This window comes from Mus caroli, unplaced genomic scaffold (assembly GCF_978045245.1).
Source record: "Mus caroli unplaced genomic scaffold, Mus_caroli_1 scaffold_4, whole genome shotgun sequence".
Classification (NCBI taxonomy): domain Eukaryota; kingdom Metazoa; phylum Chordata; class Mammalia; order Rodentia; family Muridae; genus Mus; species Mus caroli.
The window spans coordinates 73,980,432-73,999,054 of NW_028227259.1; the positions used below are offsets into that span (position 1 = coordinate 73,980,432).

General features: G+C 38.2%; 1 protein-coding gene across 1 annotated transcript in view; it reads right to left on the reverse strand.

The window, feature by feature from the left end:
* Window positions 1-18,623, reverse strand: part of Cox7b2 (cytochrome c oxidase subunit 7B2) — a 122,840-nt gene that overhangs the window by 57,832 nt on the left and 46,385 nt on the right. The window lies entirely within an intron of this gene.

The following is an 18,623-nucleotide window of genomic DNA, read 5'->3' on the forward strand; positions in this document are numbered from 1 at the left end:
CCATCATTCCCCTTCTTTTCCCTACAGAACAGGACTCTTGACTTACAGAAGGAAAGTTATGCAGAAACACAACAAACAACTATAGACAATATGAATATGTAGATGCATTTTACCCAAATGCAATGTTCCTCTGAAACATGTATCATGTGCTATGCAAGTCTACACTAAAAGGCCAAAGCAGTTACAAACAAATACTCAGGGGGTGGAAAAGAGGCAAGTTAGTTAGCATGAAGGAACAGCAAACACACAAACAAATAACACAAAACAAACCTCCATCTCTCAGGTTGTTGTGGGAAATTTACTAGACTCATTATATATGGTATAATCATGAGAATGATGGGATGCTTATAGATGTACTTAGGCTTTGAAGAAATCATTACGAAAAATAGTGATTGTTTTGTGTGATTATATTATAGAGTTTTTTTCTGAAGGAGCTTTATAGCTTTTGCATGACTTCAATCAGAAGAATTTCTTGGCAAACCGGTAAGTCTTGCATTAGTGAGGACTGCAAACAGTGCACAGAGAAGGCTGAGATGGCAGAGGTGACATGTGTCTTCAAGAAGCACTTAGATTTGATCCAAGGTTCGAGGCTGAGGAACCTGGCTTACTCTAAAAGTAGCTTTTTCTATAACAGTCAAGAAGCACGCTTCAGAAAGATTGCTTGGGGCGCAATCCTTGAGGCTGATCCCCTTGCTTCTTTAAGGTTTCATTACATCCTTGAGTGTTTCTTGTTCTTCAACTCCTGTGAACGACTCCGATTACTAGCATCAAGTGGGGTAAGATATGTGATATTGCCTAGAAAAATCTCTGAAGGAAGAAGAAAATTTACAAAGGCTAACAGCATGGAAGAGTTAAGTTCACGTTGTTAGTCTAAACCAGGCTTAACCCGAAACATCAGAAAAATCACCAGTTCCCCCTGACTACAATCACAAGGCTAACAAAGACAGTTACCCAGATTATGCACAGATCTCGATATTAATACAAGTTCTATAGCAAATCTAGCAAAAGTGTGTTGATCATCAAGCATTTCAGAACCAAATTTTTCAGCTTTTTAACAATAACAAATGCATAACATGTACAAGACACAGAAAAACAACTAAATCAAACCAGTGCTAGATATGATATAGATGTACAATTATCAAATAAAAAAGGTAAAATATGGGGATGAGGAAGCTGAAGCTGCTAGCTATCCTTTGTGTTAATATGCAGTCTTTCCTTCCTGAAATTATTTACCCAAAGGCCACAGGCTATCTTGGGAGACAAACTGTCTCAGCAGACCTTTCTCTCTGGGCTGACACATGTTGGTTGAGAATTTTTGGTTTTCTCCATCCCTAAGTGTGGGGTTTGAATGGATAACGAGCTCATGTGTGATAACCTTTTTCAGGGGAGTACTTCAGAACTACATAAGATGGAGGCTGCTTATCTAGGACAACAGTCACATCATGTCCAAGATTTGCTAAAACAGTCCATTATATGAAGAACATGTGTGGTGTTCATGTTTAGAGACCCAATTTGGTAGAATAAATTCAGACCCAATTCTGAATAAAATATTTGTGACTTAAAAAAAACCAGGTAAAATAGCTGTGGTATATTAAAGGTTGTAATAAAAAGGTAAGATCAGATGGATATTTCAGCACAAACATGGAAATCCTATGTATAAATCAAAAAGAGTAATCAGAGGATAAAAGATGTCGAATTGGCAGGTCCAAAGTAAAAGAGAAAATAATTCTCAAGCAAGAAAGAATGTTACATGTAGTGAAATAAGTCCTTCAGACGTAAAGTGGTTGGCACTGGAGAAATGGTTCAGTGGGTAACTTACTTACTGTAGGATATTGAGGGCCTAAGTTCATGTTGCTGAAATCGATGATACAGAAAGAAAGAAAGGAAGAAAGAGAGAAAGACAGACAGATGGAGACAGACAGACAGACAGACAGACAGACAGAAAGAAAGAAAGAAAGAAAGAAAGGAAGGAAGGAAGGAAGGAAGGAAGGAAGAAAGGAAGGAAGAAAGGAAGGAGGAAAAAGAAAGAAAGGTAAGTGTAACAAAAGCATGTGTCACTCTATAATCCCAGTGCTAAGGATGCAGAGACAGGGAATCCCAGGGGCAGGGCTCAGTCACCAACTATATAGTTAGAACTCAAGCTTCAGCAAAAGACCGTTTTACAAATTTAAGACAGGGCTATAATGAAAACAGTCTGCAGAGACCTCCTGCCTCTACCCAAGCACAGAGAGGTAGGTGCATGCACCACATACATGCACAAGACACACACACACACACACACACACACACACACACACACACACACACACACTGGTATGATTAACAAAATGAGTTGCTTGTACTTCATCTTCACTAAAAAGAATGCTAAAAACAGGGCTGGGTGTAAATGAGAACTGACAGCAAATAGTAACCTGGTTACCACAGGAAAGAACAAAGGGTACCAGAAAATGGTGCACAGCAGATTTAATAGATATCTGAGCATGGACGTGCATGTATGAATATTTACCCTTTTATTTCATTTACTAGGTTAATGAAGCCAAGCATGAAGTACGCACAGTGATGACTCCATTCATCTGATACTCTAGAAGAAGCAGAAATAATCACTAGTGACATAAACCAAACATTGGTTGCCTAGGGGTAGTAAGCAAAGGGGAAAAAATCAACTGTAAAAGGTCAGAAAGAAAAAAATTGGGAGATAAAAAAAATCTGTTTTGATTGCATGTGTAAGTACACAGAAATATATTACCTGTCAAAACAAATCAAAATATATTCAACACTCTTATATACAAAGGAAATTAGATCTTATTAAACTTACCTCAGAAAAGAAGCAAAAACCTACAAATTTAACAAAATATAAAGAAAATTTCCTGTTCAAGGAAGAATACTCTACGTTCAGAGAGAGAGTAAAAGCAAGAAGATACATCTGCAATGTCTAAAACAAGGTACTAATATAGACTACATAAAAAATTCCTTAAAACATAAAAACCAGCAAATCCAACAGAAAGTATGAACAAAATGCTGCATATGTAAAAACAAGGCTCACTGACACTATTAATGAAATAAGAATTTGAAATTACTATATTTTTCAAACTGAAAATCAGAAACTTAGGTATAACTTAGAATAAGAAATATGATGGTAAAATTAAGCTGTGAGACTTCTAAAAAAAACTTGGATTCAATAGTCCTGTAAAACAATAAGCATACTTAGGAAAGCTGTGAAGATGGCCTACAAAAAAATCTGATAATATTAGGTGTTAACCACAGAGATCAGATGATGTGATAGGTACACAATGTAGAGTTCTATTCACAAGTCAAAAGAATAAAATTAAGTCCATATAAAGCAAAACTAATACTAAAGTAATACTATGTAGTTTTCAAAGAAAGACTTAACTGAAAGTCTCATCTCTTGAATACTGGTGGAAAGGAATGTTATCAAAAATGAGGAATTAGTTTAAAAATACAGGAAGATTAAAGAGGAAGTGGTGTTAAGAAGAGAAATATAGTTAGCTCATCACATAAAATTAAAAAGTGTGCATATCCACGCCTAGCATGTTGATACGCTTGTCCGTATCCTGTCCATGAGGAGCTAGCATACGCTAGAACCACAATTGGAACAGCAGCATTGTAAGCATATGCTTCAGATTGCCATCTCTTGCATATCAAGTTGGATTCAGCAGTCCTTGTGAAACTTCAAAGTCTCGTTGCATCATTACTTTTTCTCCTCCAAAGAGAATTTATTTTTCACGGTAAGTGTCATACTGTCAGAATCCATCTTGTTTTAAATGGAAAAGTGTGTCAAGAATCATGGTTCCATTCAGTTGAATATAATAAAGAAATAATCTTTCTTATTTCATAACCATCAAGAGATATTTGCCATGATATAATTACATCATATGCTGGCTCAAAACAATCCAATCCACTTACAAAACTGTGGAAGATCTAATTTCTACTTCAGATTGTACCCACCTTTTACCAGGCAACCTGATAAATTTCTTCCCATGTTCAATGTTTTCAAGAAAATCTTGTTAGTAATAGTTGTTTTTAGAGAGTATCATCACAAAGCTCTTTGTCTGGAACAGAAGATAATGCACCAGGAGCTCTACAGTGAACTAGACAAGAGCCTACTGAGTGGGGTAATCGGGAAGAGCAAGCACTGCAGGTTCCCTCTCATTACAAGCTATAGATAGCTCCAGACCTTTACATGTGAGTACACAGTGTCTATTCTGGAGTAACTGCACAAACAAGGAAAGCAAACTATGCAATCATTCCTGGGGTAGAGCTTACAACAGAGAGAGAAGAGCAGGATACCAATGATCTGACATGGGAAATGGGAAATATTGGGGTAGCAATTCTAATCAGAAGGAGGAGAGAGAGATAAAGAAGGAAGGGGGTAAAAATAAGAGTAAGAATATCTAAAAAAAGGCCATAAGGAATTAAACTATGCACTATTTATTAAAAATACATTTAATACACAAAGATCAGAATTGTGATGGTTTGAATGAAAATGGCCCACAGGATGTGACACTATTAGGACATGTGGCCTTACTGGAGTATGCATGGCCATATTGGAGGAAGTGTGCCACTACAGGGTGGGCTTTGAGGTTTCAGAAAGTCAAGCCAGGTCCAGAGGCTCACTGGCTCTTCTGCTGCCTGCTGATCCAAATGTACAGCCCCGAGCTCCTTATCCAGCACAGTATCTGCCTGTACATCCATGCTTCTCCTCATCTCAACAACAGACTGAACCTCTGAACCTGTAAGCCAGACCCAGTGAAATGTTTTCCACTGTGAGAGTTACACGGTCAAGGTCTCTTAACAATAGAAACCCTAACTAAGACAATCAGTATATGAATAAGCATACATAGTTTAAATGAAAATTTCCCATCTGGGCCAACAATGATCCATCAAAGAGCCAATGACAATCAAACAAAAAACAATGAATCCAAAATACTTCGTATGAGAACCCTCGTTTTGAATTGTTGCTCAGAGTTGTCCCAGAGATTCCCAAAACATAGCAGGTTATCAGTATTGCCCTTAGTTACCTGAAGGTAAGTAGTGGTTGCTGAAGGCATAATGAGCTTTAAACACAGAGCCTAGAGTCCCTCAAATGAAACTCACCCAAAACCTCCTCCTGAGGACTAGATGTCATGGTACCAGAAGGTGTCACGAGAGGTATATACCCACTTAGGAAGAGGAAGAGTATGCCTGGTACTGGACACCTAGAAAACTAACCAGGGCTAGTGAAGTCATGAGTCTTGGAGAAGAACCTACAATTGCCAATTTACTAAACCAAAATAACCCCTAAATACATTCTAAGTATTGGTCCTTATACCCACAGATAAGTGTGGCTCTCACTCATCATCAAAGAAACTTCTTTTTGCAAAAAGAGAAATAGACCATTACAAAGCAAAAAAAAAAAAAAAAAAAAGCATATCAACTGGTTAGCTAATATCAAATGATCAGCCTGGAAAAATCATATGAGTGGCATTATACAGACTGAGCAGATTATTCTTATATATTTAGGTGTGTTTCTGAGTGTGTGTGTGTGTGTGAAAAAGAGAGAGAGAGAGAGAGAGAGAGAGAGAGAGAGAAGAGAAAAAAGTAGAAAATAGTTGTACTGTATTGCAATATTAAAAAAAAATGAAAAGAACTAATTCTTTTTTTTTCCTTTTCTTTTATTGGATATTTTCTTTATTTACATTTCAAATGTTATCCCTTTTCCCAGTTTCCCCTCTGGAAACCCCCTATCCTATCCTCCCTCTCCCAGTTTCTATGAGGGTGCTTCCTCACCCACATACCCACTCCCACTTCCCTACCCTGGCATTCCCCTACACTGGGGCATTGAGCCTTCACAGGACCAAGGGCCTCTCTTCACATTGAAAAAGCCCTAGAAAAGCAATATATTTAAAAAATGACCTTTCATCAGAGGATGAAGAAATTATCACTAAAGAAGAGAAAATCAGACATGGTGGCACATGTCTTTTTTCGAGTTTCTATATCTGTTTATTTCATCTTCTAGCATACAATACATCATTCAGGGAAGTCAGGACAGAAACTCAAGACAAGTACTGAAGCAGAAACCATGGAGCAGTGCTGTTTCCTATAATATATGGAACCATGTACCCAGAGGTGGCATTGCTCACAGTGATCCGGGTGTTCCTACATCAATCACTAATTAACAAAAAGCCTGTTGCTTGATTACAAGCCAACCTGGTGAAGGAGTATTCTCAATTGAGGTTCCCTCTTGTAATGACTCTAGTTCAGGTTAAACTGATATTAAACTAGGCAGCACAATGGCTATAATTCTAACATTTGAAAGGTAAAGGCAGGAATACTGCCATAAGTTTGTGGTCGGTCTGGTTAATGTAGCAAAATATCTAGGCTAGCCAGAGACACAAAGTAAGGTTCTGTCTCATAAACTCAAATGAAATAAGAAAAATTAAAAAGAACAAAAAAGAAAAAAAAAGAGGTAAAGTAGGACATAATCCATGCACTGCATTTAGAGAATTCTGGCATTCAGATATGTAGGGACAAATATCCCATATAAACATAGGAAAAGAAGAGAAAAAATGAACAGTGCTAGGTGTTTTAGTTTGTGTAATATGACATTGAGGAGTCTTAGAAATAACATAGAAAATTAATCTGGAGGTCAGATGATAGACTAAGGTGTTGAACTTCAGTATACAACATCTGAGTAAAAGTAATTGTATTTGGCAATTAAGCTTAGAATATTAATCAGCTCCATGGGGAAGGGATTGAAGAAATGGGTGAAATGGGGAGATTGCTTTGAAATTATGACATGGGCCCTAGAGTAGAACCTGCTATTAACTTGCTAAATGGCCATGCTATCAAATTCTCTTCTGAATATTTACGTTTATACCCACACTTGGGGCTACTTTTAACCTTGGTTAGAGTATGTTGTTTTGGAGTAGGCAGCAGTCAATGAACAGACTGGTTAAAGCACTGAAAAATGAGAAAGTGAGTCTTCAAGCCTAAGCAGTACATCTACATCAAACCTGGCTCCACCAAGGTCAGAAAGCAAAGAGCATAGAAGAGAGCACAGAGAAAATGCAAGAGCTGGCAGGTGGGAGCAAATGCTGTGACTTGCTGTCTTCGGGACATGGCAAGGCTCTGACACTCATGAACTTATACAGCAGCTGGGATTGCCTGTGTTAATTGGTTTGGCATTGCTTTTCATTATAAAAAATTGGACAATGTGTGTGAAAACCTAGTTTAGAAAGCATGGAAATATGAATTATTCTCATATAAAAAGTCTCAATAATAATGAAATAAACCATGTGTACATCAGAATATCATATACTTTCCTAACATGTTTGATAATGCACTATAGTGATGAGATGATATTAAAGATGAACATTATTCTCCGCTATTGGTAAAAATAGAAAACTAGAATGAACATAAAGGACATTTTGGAAACTCCATCAATATTACAGATATATCTATCTTTTGCCCCCAGCTGTACTTGCACTGATACAAAATAATATGCAGGAGATTAGATTTATAATTTTCTTTACAAATCACTAAACCTGGTATTTTTTTTTTTTTTAGTTTGTAAAGATCCCATGATGATAATGATTTGATTCTAAAACCAACAAAAAAGTACAATAGCTGTGAGATTTACTTCAGTGAAAAAGTAGGACTAGAAGCTGAGAGATGGCTCAGTACTGAAAGTATACTGCTCTCACAGAGGACATGAGCTTGATTGCCTGCAGCTCCAACTGTGGGGGAGCTGATGCTCTCTTCTAGCCTCCAGGGCACTAAACACTCTCTGTCTCTCTGTCTCTGTCTCTCTGTCTCTCTGTCTCTCTGTCTCTGTCTCTCTGTCTCTCTCTCTCTCTCTGTCTCTCTCTCTCTTTCTCTCCTCTCTCTCTCTGTCTCTCTCAAATACACACACACTACAAACAAGACAAATGTAACTTAGGTATCCATCAATGCATCAGTAAAGAAAATTCAGCCACATACAGTAATGAAGAAGAATGAACTTGAAAACAGAATGTAAAATGAGATGGATTCAGTAATGCTCAATATAACATTCCTATGAATTATTGAGAAAAAACACAGAGACTAAAAGTACATTAGCGATTCCCATATTATAGAAAGATGGGAAATCAGATTGTTAGCATTTCTCTTTGGAATGATGTTAGCATGTAAGAAACAAAGCATTTTTCTTTAGCATAATGAAAACATTTTTATACAAATAATAGTGATGGTTTTATCCAACATTGTGAATATTATGAATATCACTGAATTATATGTTTAAAATAATTTAAATAGATATGGTGTACTATCGTATTCTGGTTTCTATTGTTAATAATGCAATGCTATAGACTGGTTAAATGTTTAAATATAGGAGTAATTTTGTCTCATGCTCTCATCTCAGGTTAAAGGATTATATCTGGTGACAGTCGTCTTAGTGATAACGTCTGAATGCAATACAGAAATAATATGTTTCTATTTGGACTCTCTTCACATAAAGCCACCTGTATTGGCAGGCTCCATCCTGACATTATAATCACATCACTTCATAAGGCCCCCCACCTCTAAAACACCATAGTTCAGTTTATACTCTTTATGACTCTCAAAGCATAGAAGCTGTATTCTACAGCAACAGAAGAGATGAGGCAGCCTTCTGTTTATGCATCCCTGTGCTTCCTCTTGCTGTTTTATGTTACACTTCAAAATTACCAAAGATGGAAGGCATGAAAAATGAGCACAGAATAATAAAAAGGTTAAAAACTGATTTGTATATGATCAGAACTTGATTTAAAGGCCAAGTTTGAAGTAAATGAAATTATCACCAACATTGAAAATATAGGGAAAAACTTAAAATGGATTTTTACTGAAACTTAGACACCTAAAAGTTTAAATATGAAGAATATTATTATCTTTGGATATTATTAGTGCTGCTTAATTTAGTACACTGAAAAATAGTCAAATGAATATTTTATAACTTTCAGTTCTGGTTCTCTTTGATCGTGAGACGGTTTTCTTTTGTTTATTTTAGTTCAGACTTTGAAGAATACAATAGTCACAACAAGTATGAAAGCAACATAAGAGAAAACTCTGAGTTTTAGATACGTGTTGTTTAAGATTCTTGGGTCTTGAAATAAAGAAATTTGGCCAAATATCATTCCTTCTGACACCTAGGTTGTACTAGAAAATGAATGCAAGGAATACATCATTATGTCTAATGAAATCAACCAACCTACTCAGTTCAAACATTCTCAAGAAAATATTACAAAAGCTGGTATATTCTACAACAAGATTAAATTAAGAAAGACAATGTAAAAGTATCTTTAGGTCACATCTCTGTTTTATGACTTTTGACATTATTCAAGATAACTGTGCTGCTACAAGTCAAGGGTTGTCTCCTTTATTACTTTCAAAGTCTCTCTCTCTGTCTGTCTCTCTATCTCTCTCTTACACACACACATACACACAGAGAGACAGACTAGACAAACAATACTATCATAAGTGACCTCCAGTATGCCTTTATTAAATCATTTAATATATGTTGTGGTCTAATGCAATTCTATTAATATATGTAACCCAAATATACTGTATATGCTACTTCAGAAAAAGTAAGATAATTCCATCAGATAAACTACCATCCCTTATTATATAAAATAATCATGCAAACTATACTCATAAAGGCAAAATTATATATTTTTTCATATAGCAGAGAACCTACTTATTCGCTCTCTGCTGCATTGAGTCACTATGAATTTTTAAGAAGATTGCTTTTGTACCACAAATGACTATCAGAGATTGCTTCTCTAGCAGACCCTTTTACCCATGCATCAAAGCATAATTTAGTCCATTAAACTTAGGTGGCATCAAAGTACAGATGTTGTGGCTAACGCTTCTGGATGCTTTATTGGTATTCACAGCTACTTCTAATGCAAGGTTTGATGCATACTGGAGACTTATTGTTCAAACCAAAATCCCTGGCGACTTTCCTCTCATTCATCTTCTGATTATACCCTGAATGTCAAGAGAAATAACAATGTGCTTAAATTTCTTTCTATAGTGGATTCCAAGACCCAAATATTCTAAACGGCATGTAACTCTACTCCAGATTTTCCTCTTGATGTTGCTTTTGTTTTTGCTGGGACTCTTTCACTACAAAGTCTGCACTAAAGCAAACAACAAACAAGTAATCATCTCAAGATCAAGAGTTGCAATCGATGCCAATGTCCCTGGACCTTCCTTTGAATTAGGGTCTTAGAGCACTCAAGGCCATTTCAGCACAGTGACGCATTATAATTTTTATGTCTTGAGATCCTTGTTTCATCTGAGCTCCTTTGAACCTCTTTGGTTTTATAAATAGGGTCCTTATTATGGTCTGCATCTGGCTTCCCTCAGGGAGACTTTTCCAAGAGCCCTGGAGTAGAGCGGCCTATTTTTATGCTCTCTTGAGGAGTCTTGTTCCCTAGTTCTCCCTGTCCGTGGTTTGTTCCGGGCTGTTGGCTGCCTGATGTTTTGATGCCTCTGTCCATGAACTAACTCTTGCCTTTCAACAACTGAGCTGCAGTGCCTTGCTTACTGCCTCCCTCCCTTTGGTGTCTGGCTTACTGCCTCAGTCTGGGTGTCAAGAGAATCCCTGGCAACTTCCTGTGTCAGCCTCTGCCCTTCTGCAGATTGCTCGCCAATTTGGCTTTGCAAAGAGCCTGTCAGTAGCCTCAAGCAGGGATTTTATCTTTAGTTTCCTAGACTGTTCATTTTCATGATTATTAAGAGGCAACAACTGACACTTACAGATAACTGACTACCTACTGTGCCAGGTAACGAAACAAGAATGAAGTTCTGCCCCTGAAGGCTGATATCTCACAGGATAGACTCATTTCCAGGCTTTACAACCTGTACTGTTTTTTAGGGACTCCAAGGTCAAATGGATTTATGATTGTCTTTTTATCTTTAGGTTTCTGTAATGTGAACAATGATAGGCTATCTCATAGGGCATTACATATTGTAATTAATTTTATCTTTCTGTGACTGTGTAAGATCAATATATATATATATATATATATATATATATATATACACAGCAGAAATGTTTAAAACTTAGTGTCTAAACAAGTATTCTGTAGCAACAGGACCCAACACATGATTTATGAATTTAAAAAAATTAAAAAAAACATAAACATAAGTAGAGCAACGTGAAACAATACTATTAACTTATCAATTAGGAGACTGTAAAACAAAACAAAAAAAAAAACACTAAAAAACAGTGGTTTTAACCCAACACAGTAATTTTACAAAGAAAGGCATTTACTGTTTGAAGACTAGAAGTTCAAGAATGTCCCTTTGAGCAAATGTGGCCTTGCTCCCCAACCCAGCTCCATGATAGATGTTCTAGTTCAGAAGTGTGGGGAGCGGGTGTGGCGGCAGTCCCAAAGGCGCCAGGGACTGCAGCTAAGTCGTATGACTTGCACCTGACTTCCTCATATAAACCACAAACATCATGAGAGCTGCGCAGGTGTACCAGGTTACTGGCGAAGCTATTTTGGTGGAGATATGCCCCTGCTGCCCTGATTAGCTGAAGCTGCATACCTGGTGAGGTGATGTGGCCTGCTGTGAGTGGATGGGAACTGATAGTATATAAGAGTGAGAGGCCCAGGGCTCGGGGTCTTTTGCCTACACAGTCAATGCGCAGCCCAATAAATGTGTGCAGAAGGATCCTGTTGTGGCTTCGTTCTTCCTGGCCAGACGGGCGCTCACACAGAAGCCCATGTACTTTCCAGGAATGAAGAAGTGGTAAGAGGGCAGAATAGAGATAAGGTATAAGGTTATACAAACAAACCAGTGTTCTCTCAGAAACTTCATCTCATTTCAGACTATGTCTTACAGGACATAATGCTTAGATTCTCTCTTATAGTAATAAGGAAGATGAAAAAGTGAGTTTGTGTGTGTGTGTGTGTGTGTGTGTGTGTGTTGCTAATTTGTTCCACACAGCACTAAAGACTAAACGTAACTGCAAGAGTTGATATAAATGATGCAGAGTGAACAAGGCCAACTGTTGGCTGTTTCAGTCTCCCATTGCAATAGTTAGTATGAGCAGGCCTTTCTACCAGCTTCAATCTGACTGAATTTGTGGGTTTAACAGGAAACCTAGTAGAACACTTGTCTAATTTTGATTAATTTTGTTGTGGACTTCAAAAATACTGTTTTTCCTGAACATTTTCTATTTTATCCCTGGCACTGAGATTCGACATAACAACACTTGCCTTTCAAATTATAGTCTGTCCTAGTTAGGGTTACTATTGCTGTGACACAACACCAAGACCAAAAGCAAGATGGGGAGGAAAGGGTTGATTTGGTTTATACTTCTATATCATTGCTCATCATTAACAGAGGCCAGGACAGGAACAGTGCAGGAACCTCCAGACAGGAGCTGTTGCAGAAGCCATGGAATACTGGCCAGTTACTTGGTTTGCTCAGTCTGCTGTCTTATAGAACCCATCTGCCTAGGGTGGCCCCACCCACAATGGGCCAGGCCCTTTCACACTAATAATTAAGAAAATTTCCTACAAGCTTACCTACAGCCCAGTCTTATGGAGATATTTTCTCAAATGAGGCCCCTCCATCTTCAGTGCCTTGTGTTAAGTTGACATTGAACAAGCCAGCATTTCTTTTAGACAGGAATAATTCTGGGTCAAAAAATTTGAAAGAAGGCTGGTGACTGCATACCTCCACAGTGGGATGTGCCTAATCCTGTAGAGTTGTTGCCCCAGGGAAGGGGATGAGGAGGGCAAATGAGTGAGGGGCATCTTCTCAGAGGCCAAGAGGGGCTAGAGAACTCTTAGAGGGGAGACTGAGAAGGGTGGCAACATTTGCAGTGTAAATAAATAAAACTATTTTAAAGTATTTACCAGCACAACTGACCCCCTTATCAAATTGAGACACAAACACATAACTACTAAGTCACAACTTTCCTTTCTTTTTTTATCCTTAAGATCTCCCACTAAAAACATAAATAACTTTAAAAGTCTCATAGTTCCATCTCTTTAAAATAACTAAACTCCAACAGTGTAAATAACTCAAACATCTGGGATTCATTCATGATCTTCAGAGTTCTTCCAAAGTGCTTGGGTCACTTCTATGGCACTGCCCTCTGCAGAACGCAAGGCTTGTCTCCTAGGCTCAGGCCAGCTCCATCTTACACCTGCTGCTGTCTTGGCAAGCATTTCTTGGTACTGACATCTCCAAAATGCTGGAATCTTTTGCTGCAGCTGGACTGTACTTTCACCAATAGTCTCTCTCTCCTCAAGGACCTCAAAGTTACCTAATAGAGCCAAGGCTCAGCTTTTCTCCAAGACCCTTGGATGCCTTCAAAACCAGCACCACCTGGGTGACTCTTACACTAGCAAGTTCTCCTGCCATCTGCCACCATGAGTTACAACCTTTGTGTCTTCTGAAGCACAGCTTGAATTACTGAGTCTGAGGAACCACCTCCCAGAAGACTTCACCTCAATAAGTGCTGGTTTCTTCTTAATCATTGATTATTTCTCAGATACAGGCTTCAATTTAGTGGTTCTTGTGTGCCGACCACTGCTGACTCTTCAGTCCCATCTAAACAGAACTGCAGATTATTGATTCAAAATAGTAAATGGCTCTGAGAGTCATCAAAGTACTCTCAAATATCCCTCTGATGCCTTCATTTTCTGCATTGCTCTCCACATTCTTAGCTTCCAAGCTCCCACAAAAGAACTTCACCAAAACTACCAAAGTCGTTCCACAACACTACCCAAAAGAAATCATCAGGTCTCTCATAGAAATACAACCACTATTGTGCTACCAGTTTCTATCCTAGTTACCTTTACTGTTGCTGTGATAAAACACCATGACCAAAGAGTAAATTAGGGAGGAAGGGGCTTATGTGACTTCCATATTCATGTTCATCATTAAAGGCATTAAAGGATGTCAAGACAGGAATTCAAACAGGACAGGAACCTGGAGACAGGAACTGATGCAGAAATCATGGAAGGTTGCTACTTGCTGGCTTGCACCTTATGGCTTGTTCAGTCTGGTATCCTAATAGAACTAAGGACCGCCTAACCAGTGATGGCCCCATCCATAATGGGCCAGGCCCCTCCCATATCAATAAATACTTAAGAAAATGTCCTACAAGTTTGCCTACAGCCCAGTGTTATGGAAACACCTTTTCATCTGAGGTTTCCTTGTGCCCAGTGACTCTGGCTTCTGTCAAATTGAGATAAAACTAGACAGCTCACTCTGTAAACTGAAATCACAGACGAAAATAAAAAGTCTTAGAGCTGACCACTGAAGAGGCCCTAAGCCGGGGGATGTGTTGCTGCGGGAACTTCAGTCTGGGAAAGTGTCCTAGAAGGAAAAGGTGAAGAAGATGAAAAGGCCTCACCAAATATAAACCAGATGCAAACCAAAGTTGTAGAGAAGGCCATCTGCTCCAGGAAGGCACAGGAGGGCAAGCAGGGAAACATTCTGAGCTTTGGGAAGGTTTCAGTGAGAGGCAACACAAAGTTCAAGAGGAAAGATAATGGTAGTGAGATAAGCAGGAAGCAAAATAAGCAAGAACAAAGACAAAACACACTGACTCATTTCGAATGGTTATTAATCACATACTTTAGGGAAAATCAGCCTAGCACCAGTGGGTACAATTTATTGCTAAGGGGGAAAGCTAGAGATGGGGAATACAATGAAGGTACTCTGTTCCAATTGCCTAGCACAGGGGTGTAAGCTCAAACAGTACCAGAGGATTTGGAAATGCAAAGACCAATTTCATAGATATTAAACAAGTTCAAAATTAAAAAGCTTATTAACCAGGTGCTCTTGAGCAGGGAACAAAGGGAGTCCACACAGCTGCGGGGCAGAAATGAGGATAGAAGTTTCAAGTAGCTCCTGTCTTTTTCATTCACTCATTGACTCAACATGAGAGTTAAACTGGTTTTCATAAGCTTGGTGCATGTCGGGTAAAGACATATCTTACTCTAATGATACAGGCATAGCTATGGGACACTCTTCATCATGTCAGGCCCTGAAACAGCTCAAGTACAAAAAGAATCGGCAGCCTGACACAGAGAGGCCCATGATTCACACACACTGCCTTTGCATTACTGATTATCTAAATGTGCACTTGTGTGCCCTCCCCAACTCACCTATTGCGAAGAGTGTCACAATAAACTTGGAGATGCAGGGATCTTTTTGTTGTGTATATTTTAGTCCTTTGGAAATATGCCCCTAAATACAGTAACTGGATCATGGCATGGGCAATGCTTACTATTGTTACTGTTTGGTTTTGTTTTTAAATATGAACACACAGACACAAGAAACAAAAAGCAAGTGACAAATATCAAATAGAAATGATATCAAATTACAAGACTGTCCAGAGCACCAAAACAACCAACAACGTGCTTTTGTGCTTTCATCAAGAAGCCACTTCCTAGAGCAACTCGAGAGGACAAAGGGGAAAATAAGCAGCACTAGAGTCTGTTAAGCAAAGAACAGGCTTCTTCACATTGAGTTTCCATGGTGAGCTACTTAGTAACCTTCAAAACTACTATTAATGAAACAACAAACTTATCATTTTGAATACAACAGGAATGAAAGAGCAAAATCTGATTAGTAAAACATGTTTTTTAAAAACCCATAAGAAACATGATGGGGGCTTCACACAGACAATGCAAATACAGGATTACATAAGGGAAATGGCAGCATGCAAACAACTGCATTTACATCCCAAGGCCAGAGAAAGCTAAAAAGATATGCTGGGGAAGAAAGAAGCAACAGCAGTTTAAAATATGCATGTCTTAGATCCCGTATTTCTATTATCTTTAACAGTCCATCCCTTGAGGTCACCCCTGGTTTGAGAAAGCTTTCTTTAAGACTAAGTTCCCAAACTAACTCTGTATTCTCTATAAATGCATGCATCTCTAGTCTTTCCAAACTCCTGGTTCCATCTATGTTTATGTACTATGGAATTACTAGTCCTTAAGGAAAATAACATCAATAGATAGAGTTATGAATGTTATTTGCAATCAAATTAATAATGATACAGTATTGTGGTTGAATACATGTTAGGAATAGTTGTAGTTGATCAGGATATCTTGACTTCTCCACTCAGGAGTTCGATAATAGTATCTACTTCAGAGATATGCTGTATTAAGAAATGCTCAGTCTGACTAAATATGACACAGTGTGAACCTAAACTATCACTGTATTTTATCAATGTCCAGAACAGTGCATCCTGGATTCTTTCCTAAAAGATGAGATTAAGCCTGTGAGTCAGTGGCCTGCCCATAAATATAAAAACCAGGACTCAAAGGGTTATTCAACAAATCAGGGGCTAATGTAAGTACCTATCTTGCTAATAGCTTCAAAATTACATGAGAAGGGAATCTACAAAAGACAAAAACAAATATATCCTTATTTGGTAGCCCTGCAATTATCACCCTGAAGACACAAAGCCTATAAGAAATGATTTACACTGTCAATAACTTCTAGCATAGAAGGAGAAAATAGGAGAAAGTAAATACCTCTGTAAACATCTCTGCATGTGTATTTTAGTATAATATATGCACTATAACCTCACAAGCACAACGCAATTCCTTTTAAGAGTATAAAAGCAATACAAGGAAACCAGCAGTTAGAAATAAGTACTCTGCTGGTCTGGACTGAGATATTTGGTATGACATTCTTAACGGGTGGCAGGGGAAAGCTAAGATCCCTGGACATGGTACAGAATGAAGGGTATTTATACTTCCCATTCAGCAGCTGCAGAGAAACAGCAGGTTCCTAAGAAAGTCTCAATATGTGTGTCTTTTTCACATGGTAAATTTCTTAAAAGATAAACATAATTGAGTTCTCTTGTTTAACTAGTAAGATGCCCACAAATTTACCAAGACGGAATTGTTAACAGAAATTTCCCATAACAAGGTTATTCCCCACCCAAAGTTGTGCCTTAATAATTAATATCAGTATGCATAATTGCACATTGAATGGCATGTTAATATGAGATAAAGAACTTTAGAAATCACATATTCTCGTATTCTGCTTTCAAACTGATCCTAGATCTGAGCAGGGATCTGCACCAGAAAAATGTGTGACTGCACATCTGTGGAAAATTATACACCATGTACATGCTGGCCAAGCTAGCAGGAAAAGAAAACCCATCACTATCTTATAGCACAAGGAGATTCTAAAAGCCACATAAATTCCACAGAACCATGATTATATGGTCACACCAGGGGGCGCTCTTAACACTGAAATGATGGATGACATTTTATACTACTTGGTGGTCTTGGCTGGCTGAAAAGAAAGGGTTTTTTTGTTTATTTGTTTTTGTTATTTGGTTTTTTGGTTGTTATTTTTTAACTTTTGTATAACTATTTTTAAGTGTTTCTCTCTTGTATGTGCTCACTGACAGCATACAGATTTTCTTCTGCAGCCTACTGTTAACACTGGGAAGTTAGTCTATCAAGGAAAGCATTTTCTCCACTAGGAAATGTTTATTTTGGAAACCTTGTGTCAACTTAACTCACATCAACCTCTTATTCTCCCTGTAGTTAGACTGATTACCATTAACATAAAGATATAACGTGTGTTGATGAGCACAGACATTTAAAATGTAATCACTAACGTAAATTTAAAAATAAGCCTCCCTATCAGAGGTCCTTTTAATTCCTTCCAGCCCCCCACCTTAAAAAGGAAGTATGATTTGATGTGTTCAGTGAGTGTGTGACAGAAACAGAGGGTGTGTGTGCGTGTGTTTTGTGTGAGTGTGTGTTCATATGAAGAAAGCACTGTACAACTAACTGTGCTTCACCCTCATGTAAGCAATAACAGAAAGCTCTTGGATGAAAGTTGTGTGCTAAGACTGAGCCACACCACAACAAGGTTTGTCCAGTACAAAATCTTGGGGTTCACAATGTGACCAAATATCTGACCAAATATCTGACAACACATCTGTGCTTAACACTTTCTTGTTTACTTGTATTCTTTGTAATATTCTTACTTTCTGTTAGAGTGCTACAATTTTTTGGTTGTTGTTTTGGTTTGGTAGATACAGTCTCATAATGTAAAGGCTTGCCTCAATTTTGCTTTGTGGCCAACGATGGCATTGAAGTCCTGACCTTCCTAACTCTCAAGTACTGGAAGGACACATGAGTACTAGAAATAAAATTTAAGAAAAGTGTTTTTAAAAAAAAGTTCTGTAAGCAGGTCTAGCAGACTTGAATTAACACCTGGAATTTACACAGTAGCCTAGACGGACCTTAAATTTATGTTCGTCCTACCTCAGTATTACCAAGTGGTAGCTACAACTACTGCCATGTGGCAGATACACTATTCTAAATGTTATTCAAAACAGGATATTGCAATGGAATCCTGTGGAAAGCCGTGCAGCGTGCCGCTGCAATCGCTGTGGAGAGCTGTGCGCGTGCCGCAAGCAATCACCATTATAAGATGACGCTGGCCTCCTCTGTGACAAACTAGTAAACAAGCCTTGTGCGCAAGTGCGAGAGTGAACTCGCTCCTAGTCACTGCCCATTCTCGGGGTGTAATAGTGGTGTGATGAGCGAGCAACAAATCAAGAGCTGTCACGCCACATCAGGTGCTGAAACGTCATG